The 13,783-nt window shown below is 40.1% G+C and overlaps 1 protein-coding gene and 1 long non-coding RNA gene across 2 annotated transcripts in view; one reads left to right on the top strand and one right to left on the bottom strand.

Moving 5' to 3' along the window:
* The window catches only part of LOC141547800 (uncharacterized), a 34,217-nt gene extending 23,443 nt beyond the window's left edge, over nt 1-10,774 (top strand). The window contains exons 2-3 of the long non-coding RNA XR_012483626.1: nt 9,951-10,068; nt 10,696-10,774. This is a non-coding gene — a long non-coding RNA (uncharacterized LOC141547800). The remainder of the gene's footprint in view (nt 1-9,950; nt 10,069-10,695) is intronic.
* The window catches only part of LDLRAD3 (low density lipoprotein receptor class A domain containing 3), a 254,605-nt gene that overhangs the window by 111,512 nt on the left and 129,310 nt on the right, over nt 1-13,783 (bottom strand). The gene's annotated exons all lie outside the window — the stretch shown is intronic.

Here is a 13,783-nt window from a genome sequence, read left to right as displayed (position 1 = left end):
TGCCTTTGTTCACAGCAGGTAAGTAGCAAAGCTTGTGTGTGGGAAAGTCGCTTATCTGAATCTCAGTTCCTCACCAAACAAAGATAATACCTGTCATCTATTTGGTTGATTATTATAATAATATATATATAGCAAAATTTTATTATAATAAGTTCCTACTGTGCGCCACCCATTGTACTATGTACTAACCCTTACTCTCACTGGGTTGCTGTGTAGCTAGGATGAGACAATTAATTTATGGAAAGTGCTTTTTGAACCTAAGTACTATATAAAAGTTGGATGATATTGTAGTTATAGTTAGAAGGCGGCCAGATGCTCAGCGGATAGAGTCCTGAGCACCTGAGTTCAAATCCAGCCTTAGACACTCACTAGTTGTGTGACCCTGGGCAAGACACTTAACCTGCTTGCCTTAATTCACAGGAGAAGGAAATGGAAAAGCACTCCATCCTTGCCAAGAAACCCCCATAGATGGTATTGTCACAAAGCGCTGGACACCACTGAATAGCAATCGATTAATAATAATAATACTAATATTATTATTATTATTATTTTGTCACAGGCAGAGACAAGGAGACCTAGAGCACAGAGGGGGTAAGTAGAGGCCCTGGGATCCGAACCCCCATTCCTGTTAGGTTAATTAGGTTAACAGCCTTCTGTCCCACATTCCAACAGCAAGGAAAAGCTGCCGGTGAATTATTTAGGTCGGATCTCATAAAACTGGCTCCTGCGTGAGGCTGAGAACTGTGTCACTGCCACGGGGCCATAGTTTCACTGAGCTGAAGAGAGGGAGATGGGGACAAAAGAGAAGGGACCGAAAAGACAATGGCAGAAAATGAGTTTCTGAGAATGTTTCTTGGCCACAAGCCACGTTCCCAAATAAAGGCATTCTCTGCCAAATCAGGGGAACAGATATGCATAATGACAAGGGATCTCTGAAGCCATTTAGTACTACCATCTCATTTTACAGATGGGGAAACTGAGGCTGAGAAATTAAATGACTAGCCTGAGCTCATGAGCTTGTAAATATCAGATCTAAGATTTGAACTCAGACCAATTGACTAAAAATCTGTTGTTCTTTCCATTACACTGGTGCTGTCAAGTTGAAAAGAGTCTTCATAATGAGAAAGGCTCCCTTCTGCTCTAACAAATTCTTTTTTTTCCCTCACATCCCACGGTAGGAGCGATTTGAAAAGAAGCCGCTCACTCTCGCTTGATTTAGTGTCCTGCTGACAAAAGCGCACTGTTTGGAGTAATGTATGTCCCCATTAACAGGGCTGGAAGATCTAAGATAGGATCTGGTATTGCATTCCAGGTATACCAGCGCTCCCTCCCAGTCCGCCCCCACCACGAAGGCTTCTTCCCTCTCTTTTATTTCCCCCACCTCCCCCTTCTCCCTAAGCAGAATCCAAGGTCCTCTAAGAAATAATAGAATAATAGACCATTACTTTAGAGAAAACAGGCAGTAAATTAAGCCAGTGTTACCGCCATCTGTAACCCACCAACTTTGGCAGCGGCCAATTCACAATCAAAAGGATTTTAAGACCTGGGAACGTGCCCGGCTTTTAAAAAATCAAAAGCGAGCCACTCTCTCGGCCCTCCCTGCCACCATGCTGCCCCTTCGGGTCCAGATCTGGGATCATTACTCATGTGCTTTCAACCTGACTGGACTGGGGCAAACAGCAAAGCGATCCTTGCCATTTTTTAAACATTTTATAAAGTATTGTCGATATAGCCTACTTCTCCTCAACCCCTGGCGGACGGGCATTTTTCCTTGTCGAGTAAGGTCTGCCGAATCTCATTCCCTCCTTTTATAAGATTGGTGGGTAGAGGGGGGGTAACATGGCTGGTAAATGATGCAAATGCTTCTCTGGGTTGGTTGGCTCTTTGTAGCCCCAGTTCCAGGGCCATCTCCGGTCATCCTGATCTATATTCTTTCACCGGACCCAGAGGGCTCTGGAGGGGAAAGTGAGGCAGGTGGCCTTGCACAGCCCTCCCTCACTTCAATCCAATTCACTTGCACTTCATCTGCTCTGTGTCATGGTCCTCTTCAGGAACAAAGGACAAACCATTACAACTATGACCTCCTGTGACTTAATTATTTATTACAAATGAAGGCTCAGTAAGTGACTGGAATCTAAAAACAAAAGGCTCAGCAAAACTAAAAAAAGAAAAATGCCTATTGTGATAGAAAAGACAAAAGTCAAAGAAGTCAACTACAGAGTAAATGCGGAACTGGACCCTAAATATTTAAATTCTAAGCTCGGTTCAAGCATTTCCTAGCTTTGAATTCACTTTTCTTCTCTGTAAGTTGAGGAGCATAGACTAGACCTCCCCTTCATCACCCCTAGTCCTAGATCTTAGGACACTACAGAAGAGAAAGTCCACCATGTGGACAGGATAACAGTGGCTGATCAAAACCCTTCCCAATGGAGAAATGAGAATCAGATCAATTTTTTTGCTAAACTCTGTACGTTTCTTTCAATACCAGCAAGAAGCTCACTTGTTCCAAGGTGCCTTTCTCTCCTTCCAGCACAGAATCAGAGAATCGCAGGATTGCAATTAAACTCAGCAGCCATCCAATCCAACCATATTCCCAAAGGAATCCCATTACATCTACCCAGCAAGTGGTCATCCAACCTTGGCTTGTGAGCACCTCGTGGGCAGGAACTGTCTCCTTTTTGTATCCCTATGGCTTAGGAGCCTAACAAATGCTTCATGATAAATTGAAGACCTCCATGCAGGAGGAATCCCTTTCCTCCTGAGGCTCTCCGCTTCAGTTTAGGTTATGTCTTAAATTAGTCCCCTTGTGACTTGAGTCTACCATTCCTAGTTCTGAAAGTTAAATATCTACTCCCTCTTCTAGTACTTGAAGACAAAGGTCTTCATTTGTCCGGGATAAAGCCATCTCATCTTTTCCCTAACCCATTCTCATGTGACATGAATTCACCCTTCACCATTCTGGCTGGCTTCTATGGCTTGTCGTTAAGGAAAGGGACTGTCCATAGATTTCTAAGGTACAGGAAACTCACTATCAGTTTCCTGATACAGGTTGCCATCTTTTCTGCAAATTAAAACCTAAGACAGTTGCTTAGAGCAGAGACAACAAAACACATGATGTACAACCTTCCTATATATGGAGGATGATGAAAATATAGCTGTGTAATATAAATAATATATATACAATATAAATAAAACATAAAATGTATAAAAATACAAAACATAGATAATATGACATTTCAAAACAAAATCACTCTGTGGCCCACAGGAATCCTTCTGTATGGTTTAGTGGTACTTATTTCTATTTGACGTTGATAGCCCAGACCCTGAGAAGTTGAGACTGTCTAGTGGGGCACAGGCAGGATGTGTCAGATGCTAGATCAAAATCCAAGATTTTCTTGTCTTACTGTCCACTCTGCTTCACTACCTCTTACTTATCAATGCCCTTCCTAAAATGTGGCACCTAAAACTGAATGTAATATTCCACCTGCTGAGGGCTGAGTAGATTTCTACTTATCCCCTCCTGGTTCTTAGAATCTTTTCCTCTCAATGCAGTCCAAGATCACATTTGCTTTTCAGGTGACCATATCATACTATCAGATTGAACTTGTAATCCACCAAGGACCCCAGATCTTTCTCATACAAAATTGCTCTTTACCCACATCTCCTCCATCTTATACTTCCAAAGTCTACTTCTTAAACCAAGTGTAAAATTTTAAATTTATCCATATTTAAACTCTTAATATCAAACCCTCCTTTTTTTAAAATTTTTGAAAACCTTGTCCCTCCCTATCTCCCCAAACTCCTTATCTACTGTTTCCCCTTAGATATTGTGCAATCTGATATCTCTGGTCTCTTTGCCGTCCTAGCACAAGAACGTCATCTCCTGACGCCAGACATTTTGTCTGGCTGATCTGCTTAGTGATTTTAATTTGCAGGGAGGATGACAACCCAAATTGATAAACTAAGGTTCTCACCTGGCTTCCTTCAAGTCTCCCAGAAGCTTTTTCGGCTCCTACTGAAGCTTATTGCTTTCCCTCAGAAATCTCCAATTTATCCTATTGTCTCTTGTTGGCATATAGTTATACACATATGGTTCCCCTTAGACTATGAAATCCTTTCCTTAAGAACTCAGATTTGTTTTGGCTTTTATATCACTAGTATATATATATCACAGGGTGTGGAATATAATAAGGCAACTAGGCGGCCACAGTGCAAGGTGTGAAGAGTGAGGAAGATGCATTTTCCCGAGTTCAAATTTGACCTCAGACACTTAAAAGCTATGAAACCCTGGGCAAGTCACTTAACCTTGTTTGCCTCAGTTTCCCCATGTGTAAAATGAACTAGAAAAGGGCAACCATTCCAATATCTCTGCCAAAAAAAACCTCAAACAGGGTCATGAAGAGTTGTACATGACTAATAAACAACAACTTATTAATTTTATCTGGCTTAAATTCCTCCAATCCATATCCCTTCCGTTTTTGACTGTAATCATGGGATGTTTTGTAACTGTTTCCTCTTTTCTCATTAGACTTTAAGGCCCCCTACAGAAAAGGAGCTTCCATGGCACTATAGAGATTATACTTTTTCCAAGCTCTAGGATCTGTGGTCTCTTTGATTTCAAACTTTCTAGAAATCATACTTCAAGATTCCCAGAAATCTTTAGTTGTGAGGATCGGATGACAAGTGGATGGCAAAGCCATGTTATAAAGAATTAAATAATAATATAGATATCTCATGGCCTTGCCTAATTCAACTTGTATGCTAGTGGGCCCACTTAGTATGGGGGTGCATCCACTTGAAGCCCTCTTTTTCCAGTAAAGAAAGGTCGGGGTTTACTTGTTAGGTATTTTATAGAGAAGTTTTCTAGCATCTGTGAGTCAATGACCCCTACTTCAGCCCCAGTCCCTCTTCTGAGCTCTAGTCCTATAATATTAATTATTTATTGGGCATTTCCAATGGAATGTCTTATAGGCAGTAACTCCATGCACACATTTCCAAAACAGAGATCAATATCTTTACTCCCAAGCTTTCTCTATTTCTTAATATTCCTATTTCTCGGTCAAGGGCACTATCATCCTTCCAATCAATTTAATATATAAGACTAGGAGTTAGTCGTCCTTCTTCCTCAAATTCATTCATATTCAATCAGTTCTTTAGTCTTGTCAAGTCTTATTTTCCCTACATCCCTTACCTCCGCTCCCTTTTACCTGCCCACATGGCTAACTCCAAGTTCAAGCTCTTCTCAGAATAATTGCAATAACCTCCTCAGACCTTCCTCTTCCTTTCTAAACTTTCTCCACTCCAGTCTATCCCCAACATGGTCATCAAGAGATATTAAAAAGCATCAATATGATCATATTACTGCCCTGGGCTAAGAACTCGGTGGTCCCCACAGCCACCAGAGAAAAGCAGCCCTTGTGGAGATGTATTCTCTCAGCTGCTACTCTTGCAGTTCCTACCTCCTTATGGTCTCGGCTACTAAAAACTTGTTAAAGGAAATCTTTAGCATCAAAACCCTAGATGGGTCAAATGGTCCAAGAAATTGGTATGGTCTTATTGATGGAAATGCCATTCAAGAAGCCAAATTACAATTTGTTTTGATATCATATTCTAAGGACCACTGGATCTCTGTATCTGGCTTGCCACTGAAAGTGTCTATATATGGTGTCTTCCCTCTATGGCAATGATGTGAGCTCCTTAAGATTAAAGTCTCTTATCTTTCTACTTTTTGTTCCAAGTTCCTTGTACACAGTAAGTACTTAATTAATGCATTTGCATTCATATTTTTTTTGTTTGACATGGCATCTCTTTCCATTCCAGAGAAACTGGTTCAATGTGTCTCATAGGTTGGTCTGGATGGTCTCAGAAGACTTTTTCAGTATTTTAGATCATGATACCTGAAATACAGAAAGAACAAGACTCAATGCCAAGGAATCTCAAGGGGGAAGCAGGACTGTTTGGAACATAGAACATAGGCCGGATTATATTTTTTTTAGCCTGGGGTTCTAGCATTTAGACCTGGACGGAAGCTTATGAAATTCTCCATTATCCAGCCTCTCTTAGTTTACATGTTTAAAAAAAAAAACGGTTTCAAGAGTTACAGTGTGTCTAAGAACAAACAGGGAACATGTGGCTTTGAACCTAAGTCCTCTGACTTCAAATTCAGTATCTTTGCCATTAAGGCAAAATCTGTCCCATCCATTCCAGAAAAGAATTGGTTGCTATGCCAAAAGAAATCACTAACCACTATCCAGTAACTATGATCATACTAGTTCTAAAATTGGAATTTTCCAGTATTTTTGAAGACATTCTCCAGGGTGTTAGTTCTCCAAATTAGCATGACCCAAATGAGGGAATTTTTGTTACCAATGGGATTAAGCAATTTCTTTTTAAACAATTTTATTAGAAATCACACTTATTCTTCAGTCATCCCCATCCTGCTTCTCCCCCTTCCATTTTTATTTATTTGTTTATTAATTATTATTATTATTTTTTTTTTTGCTGAGGCAATTAGAGTTAAATGACTTGCCCAGGGTCACACAGCCAGAAAGTGTTAAATGTCTGAGGCCAGATTTGAATTCAGGTCCTTCTGACTTCAGGGCTGGTTAGCTGCCCTCTTCCATTTTTTTTTAAAGAAAGAATGAGCTACAATTCATTTAGCATCATATTTGGGGCATGCTCACTGTACCTTATTTCAGAAATTGCTAATGAGATTTCTTGTCCTTGCAGTTCAGCCCATTGTCAGAGCACAAGATATTTCTGAAATGATTTATTTGCTTTAGAATATTTAACATGTATTGGTCAACCTGCCATCTGGGGGTGGGGGAAGGAGGGGAAAAATTAGAACAAAAGGTTTGGCAATTGTCAATGTTGCAAAATTACCCATGCATATATCTGGTAAATAAAAACTATTTAAAAAAAAAAGAATAAAGGTCAACAAAAACCAAGAGAAAGAAATTGAATGCAAGGGAAAACTAGCATGGAGGTTCAGAGAAAGACCTCATAGGGAAATGGAACAGAAAATAAGACTTGAAGTTAGGACAGTCATTGATTCGGATCCTCCCTCTGACACTCATTGGGCTGAAAGACCCTGGGAATGTCATTTAACTTTTCTGAATCTCCCATCTATAAAATGGGAATGATTATATTTATCTCCTCAACTTCCCATGAGTTCCTGTGACTATCAAGTCAGATACTGCATATAAAACAGTCTGTAAACCCAAAGTTGCCATTTATACATGTCCCCATGACCTACTCCCATTCTTCAAAAAATAGGATTTCTCCATTTTGCACATTATGACATTGGTCGCTTGGAGATGAACTCTGGGAGTGAGCAAATCTATTCAGGGTCAGTGTTTTAAACCAAAAAACGAGCATTTCTCTGCTATCTATTTCAAGGAAGAGAAAAGGAGCTTGGTCTAATCACCACTGAGGGCATTAATAAAAATCACTAAAAATACATGTGTCATCTTCCCTTACTAGCTTTGAAATTACAGGCAATTCTCTTCCATCCTGTGAACCAGTTTCTCATCCCTGATATGGGAATAAGACTTCTAATACCTATCTTACAAGATTGATTCCAGCATGAAGTAAAATAATGAAGGTCAATCACTTTGTGAGCCTGAAAATACTGGTCAGTATAGAGAGAGAAGAGATGGGAAGAATTACAAAGAGCTCATTACAATTTCATCAACTTCAGACCATTCCAAATTAAGTCCCTTCCCTATTCTGATAGGGTTGTTAAGCTGGTGAGAGACAGTATGGCGGAACGGTGGAGAAGTGATCGACGACCGTAGCATCAAGACAACTTAGGTTCAAACTCCATCCCTGACTCCTACTAGCTGTGTGACTAATAGCTAAATCATTTAACCTCACAGTGCTCCAGAAAAGTGTGTCCAGAGCTTAGCCATTTCCTTGCATGCAGAAAACACTTAATTAATGCTAGCTGCTTTGAAAAGAAGTCAGAACCATTTGGGGAATTTAGAACTGGTTAAATGGCTGCAAGTACTCTCTGGGTAGACATTAATGCATAAATGTCAACATTGATTCTCTAACAATTGTAGCTTTGAAAGATCTCGAATTTTTACACTTCTACTTGTGAGAATTAAGTGAGAAAATGTTTGGGAAAGAAGTGTGAAAAGTATAGAGCATTAAGTACATGTCAGGCATCGTGTTGCTTTATGTAAATTCTACAGGAATTGCACACCAGTAGGCTCAGGTTCCACATGCCTTAGGAGGCCCTTTCTCTTCTTCTTTTTAGGACAAAATGGAATCTTTTATTATTTTCTTTTCACTCAAAATACATTTGATAAAAACGAATCTAAATAATGAAAGTTGTGGTTTTATTTTTTTTTTATTCTTGCTTATATTCAGAGATTTGTTTCTGTTGATGATTATTGGTTTTAGATTTTTTAAAAAAGTAAACCCATGGAATTTAGTTTCAATATTTTTGATACACATGATTTTCCACAAGGATTATATGGCATTATTGAAGAGGGGCCTCTTAGACTAAAGGTATGAATGAAAACACCAGAATAACTGAAATGATTTAAGAAAAAGCATTTCCTTTAGTTTCTTTGCCTCTGTGAGTAGTATTAGATTGCTTTCTGTTGGGCTGAGATTTCCTATAACTGAATTTTTATAGAACCAGGGAGCTTTGATACTGGGGGGGGGGCCTTCTTAATGCAAACTGAATGATCACATGCTAAGGATATTGTAGAAGGGTTCCTGAGTGGTTCTAGTTTGGATTAGGTGGTTTTTCCAAGACTTGGAATGCACATTTCTAGCAAGTATTACAGGGATATGTCGGCCTTGTACCATTCACCATTTTTATCAATAATGTGAATAAAGACATGTAAGGAATCCATATTGATTTTGTAGCTAACACAAAGAAAGGATCGGCAGCCAACGTGCTGGATGACAGAGTTGGGATTCGAATGAGTCTTGACAGGATAGAATGCTGGGTCCAATGAGATAAGATGAAATTTAAGGAGGATTAATGCAAATTTCATACTTTGATTCAAAAAATCAACTTCACTAGTACAAAATGGGGGCAGTACAGATGGATAGCAGTGCATCTGTAAAAGGTCTGTTAGACTGAGAATGCAATCACAAATAAAAGTAGTAAGGGTATTTTTATTGAGCATTGTCTTATCTTTGTTATTACTGTCACCTCTGTGATCTTTGGTAAATCACTTTTCCTCTCTAGATTTCCTGTCAATTGAGCAGGTTGGATTCAATGGTCGCTATGGTTCTTTATAACTCTAAATCTATGATCTGATGAACCATGCGACCTGGAAACCAGAATAAGCCAACGTGATTGTAAGTTGCATTAAGAGAACCACTGAGTCCAGGAAAATACAGTCCCATCCAGGATAATTATAGTTTTATTCTTCTCTGGCTAGACTATATCTACTGTGCTATAATCAGTTCTAGACACTTTTTGGAAAGAGTAATACTCTGGAGAGTAAAACCGGGGTTGTAAAGAGCCTCAAATTCATGCTGTATAAGAGATTCTTGAAAGAACTGGGGACATCTAGACTAGAAAGAAAACTTGAGAGTATGTAGGGGGAAATGGGAGAGAGAAGATGAAGAAGAGGAGGAGGAGGAAGAAGAGAAGAAAGGATAGAGAAAAGGAAAGAAAAGGAGGGAGAGAGTATGTGAGAAAGGGAGAGAGAGAAGAGCAAAAGGAAGAGAAAAGGGGAGAGAAAAAGAGAGAGAGAGAAACAGAGAGAGAGAGAAAGAGAGAGAGACAGAGAGACAAAGAGAGACAGAGAGAAAAAGAGAGAGACAGAGAGAGAGACAGAGAGAGAGAGAGAGAGAGAGAGAGAGAGAGAGAGAGAGAGAGAGAGAGAGAGAGAGAGAGAGAGAGAGAGAATCAATAAAAATGGACTAGATGAGCTCTCAGGTCTTTTCCAATTTTAAATCCATGATACTCCAATCTTAACTAGGCTTCAAGTAGCTGAAGAATCATTTCATGAAAGGGAGATGAAACCCATTCCATTTGGCACAGAGTGCAGAGCCAGGAACAACAGGTCGAAGTTACCAAGAGGCTCATTCAAGCTTGATGTGAGTAAAAATCTTCTAATGATGGCAGCAATTTCAGTGTGAGCAGAATGAGTTGCTCTGGGATTCCGTGGGCTTTCTTTCCTTAGAGGTCTTCAAGCCAAATGGGTGACCATTTGTTAGTTAGATACCTTACGAGGGGATCCCTATTCAAGTTCAGTTTAGATTAGGTTGCTGAGGTCCCTGCTAGCTTAAATTCTGTGAAGTTACACCCATATCAGTCCTTCATTTTCGTGTAGTCACATCGTCACTTATTTCTCAGATATGGTATAGTTTTAAATCTTAAAAGGGCACGAGAAATGTGAGTTATTATGTCTTTTGTTGTTAAGTGGAGAAGCGTTTAAAGCATTGGTCTTGGAGTCATGAAAGTCCAGAGAGCAAATCTTGACTCACTTGGTGGTTATGTGATCCTGAGCAAGTCATTTCAACCCTGTCTGCCTCAGTTTCCTCATATGTAAATTGGGATAACAACAACTTCTCAGGGTTGTCGTGAGGACAAAATGAGATAGTAGTTGTAAAACTCTTCTAGGTAAATACAAGTTATTATTATTAATTTAAATAACATATGACAACTGCAAGCTGTCACCATCATCACTCATAACAAGTCTTGGATATCTAAATATTTCACAGGACACCTCCTGATCCAATATGCTGCTCGCCTTCAGGCTCCATGCTCTGCGTTCTTGGACCCGGTCCCGTTCCCCATCAGGACGAGATGCAGGAGGAACATAAAACACTGAGAAGGAGAGCTCCAGGAGAGAAACACATGGGAATCTGGATTCTGAACAATCTCCTATTCCACTCTCCACCCCAGCTTATTAACTAAACTTTATGAAGAATTACAGTTTCTCTGAACTTTAAGGGTCTCCAAGGCCATCCTATCTAGCCCATACCTCTTTAGAGCATTTAGGACAAAGCAATCCCCCAGCCTTTGCTTCATTGCTTGAATGAGAGAAAGCTACCACTCCCCTTCAGTTATTCAATTTTGGACAGCTCCATAATTAGCAATTTTTCAGCCTATATTTATTTATTGTTTGTTTGTGCATCAATTAATTACTTTATGTGGCTGGCATCCATAGTTCTTGTTTTATCCTTTGGAGTCAAGCACAAAAAAGCCAATTCCTCCCTCAGATTTTCTGTCTGGATGAAGAGCATTCCTTTTCCAGATGACAACCTAGAGTTCAGGAAGACAGGGGTGCTAGGGCTGCCCACAGTGCTAAGGGGATATTATGTGTTGGGAGTGTCAGCCTATTTCCATCTTGGCTCCTGGCTCAGCATCTCCCCAGGTGGCAATCATGCAAAAGAGTTGGACGCTGCTTCCTCTGAAGCATTTCTCTGTTCTGCCAGAACGCTGATGTGCTTGACTAATCAGGACCCTGGCACTTTGCACAGCGCTGCATGCGGCTACAAGGCTGCTGTCACAATGGGCTTTGGTCTGGGTTCCTCATCTTTCAGTCTAAGGCAAGTCACCCCATCTGATGATCAGTCTTGGTTTCCTCATCTATGGGGTAAATAAGAGCTGAGCAAGAAGGACTCCAAACCACCCTCCACCTTGAAAAGCCCATGATTCACTTTGAGCTAAATTACAGGCAAAAAAGAATCATGGGATCATAAGATTTTTAAAGGAAGAGACTTGAATAGACAGCAAAAGATGAGTTCAAGAGAATGAAAGCTCCTTAAGGGCAGAAATTGTTTCATTTTAATCGCTGTATCTTTAGCATCTGGCACACCCTAGGTTCTCCATGAATACTCACTGGATTGAATTGAACTTATTGCTAGAGAATCAAGGAGAATACAAATCACCATCATGTAATCTCAGCTTTGGAAGGACCTCAGAGGGCATCAATCTAATCCGATCCTCATCTGAATGAGAATTGTTTCTCTGCAATATCCCCAACAAGGATCCATCTAGACTGTGCTTGAAGACCTCAAATAAGGAGGGACCCACTACTTTCCAAGGCATCTGAGCAATGCACATGATGCTCATGGTGTATCTCTGAACCAGGCAGAACAAGTCTACTCTCTCATTCATGAGACAGACTTTCAAACACATAAACATAGCTACCTTGTCCTCCTGAGCCTTCTCTCTGCTGGTTAAACATTCTGCTGATCCTCATAGGGCATGGACTCCAGGCTCTTTGGCCATTTTGGTCATTATACTCTTGTGGATGCTCTCCCTCTAGCTCAGGGGTTCTCAAACTACGGCCTGCGGGCCAGATGCGGTCCGCTTAGGATGTTTATGCACCCGCCGAGTTATGGCAAATGGGCTGAGGGGGGAGACAGAGTGTGAGCTTTTGTTTTTACTACAGTCCAGTCTCCAACAGTCTGAGGGACAGTGAATTGGCCCTCTATTTAAAAAGTTTGAGGACCTCTGCTCTAGCTTATCAATAATCTTTCTGTTTTCCCTCACTTAAATAAAGCCTAAATTTGACACGGTAACTTTTAGCCATTAGTGCTACTTCCTATTACTGTGGTCATGAAGAAAAAGTCCAATCCATTATCCATCTTACAACCCTTTAAGTACTTGCAGACAACTATCATTTCCCCTTTAAGTCTTCTTTTCTTCAGGATAACCATCTCATTTCCTTTAATCCTCTTCGATCAATAGAAGACATAACTTCCTAATAATTAGAGCTGACAAAAAAAAAAAGAATGGGCTGTTTTTGATGAATAGCGAGGCATTCATTGCTACAGGTTATAGGATTTAGAACTTGAGGCAATCTCAGAAGGCTATTTAGTTCAACCTTTCATTATTACAGATAAAGAAACTGAAGGCAAAAGATGTGCAATTAAGTGCCTCTCTTAGGATCCCCTAGATGCTAAGTGTCATCTCCAGAATTTGAATGTAGGTTCTCTCCTCTATTAGGGATCGTAGGAAGGAGGGATGAGTAGTAGCAGTTAGTGATTCCCAGATGGTGACTCGATCCCAAATGAAGTAGATTGAGGTAAAATGTTTTGCAGTCTGAAAATATCAATAGAGAAGCCAGCTTTTTTTCCCCCCTGGAACATGTATTACATGACAAGGCAGAGAAGTTCCAAAGACTTGTCAAAATGTGGAACTGCTATTCAGTTTTTTGAATGATTCCACCAGAAAAATCCTGGAAGCAGCATCAATATCCCTGAGATCTTGGGGAAGAAATTCAAGACTTTAGTGACACAGAGCATATGGAGGGGAGATGGTATTTATCCCAGATACTACTGGAAAATAAGAGAGTCAGAAGAGAAAACTAGAAATAGAAACTGACCAGTTGGTTAAGAAAGCATCTTGGAATACGTTTTGGATTTTTGGATCATGGTTTAATATATAGCTATGGCAATTTTCAGAATGGAATCATTTCAAGTCAACAAGCATTTTTCAAGTACCTCTAAGTGCTGGCACTTAGTTAAAAAAATATCCCTACCTTCAAGGAACTCACAGTCCAGTGACTATAGCTAACAAGGACGGGAAAGAAAGCTCAGGGCCAAAAGTATTATGGCAATCGTCCAGTCCAGTGCCTACTTGCATATTTTTAATAGCATAGGTTTTAAGCTAGGAGAGCTATTAAATATAATCTCATCCAATCTCCTATTTCTTTTTTTTTTTTTTTTTTTTTTGGATGCTGGGGTTAAGTGACTTGCCCAGGGTCACACAGCTAGGAAGTGTTAAGTGCCTGAGACCAGATTTGAACTCGTGTCCTCCTGAATTCAAGGCTGGTGCTCTATCCACTGCGCCACCTAG

This window comes from Sminthopsis crassicaudata, chromosome 6 (genome assembly GCF_048593235.1).
Source record: "Sminthopsis crassicaudata isolate SCR6 chromosome 6, ASM4859323v1, whole genome shotgun sequence".
NCBI lineage: Eukaryota > Metazoa > Chordata > Mammalia > Dasyuromorphia > Dasyuridae > Sminthopsis > Sminthopsis crassicaudata.
This window is presented reverse-complemented; position numbering and strand designations above follow the sequence as displayed.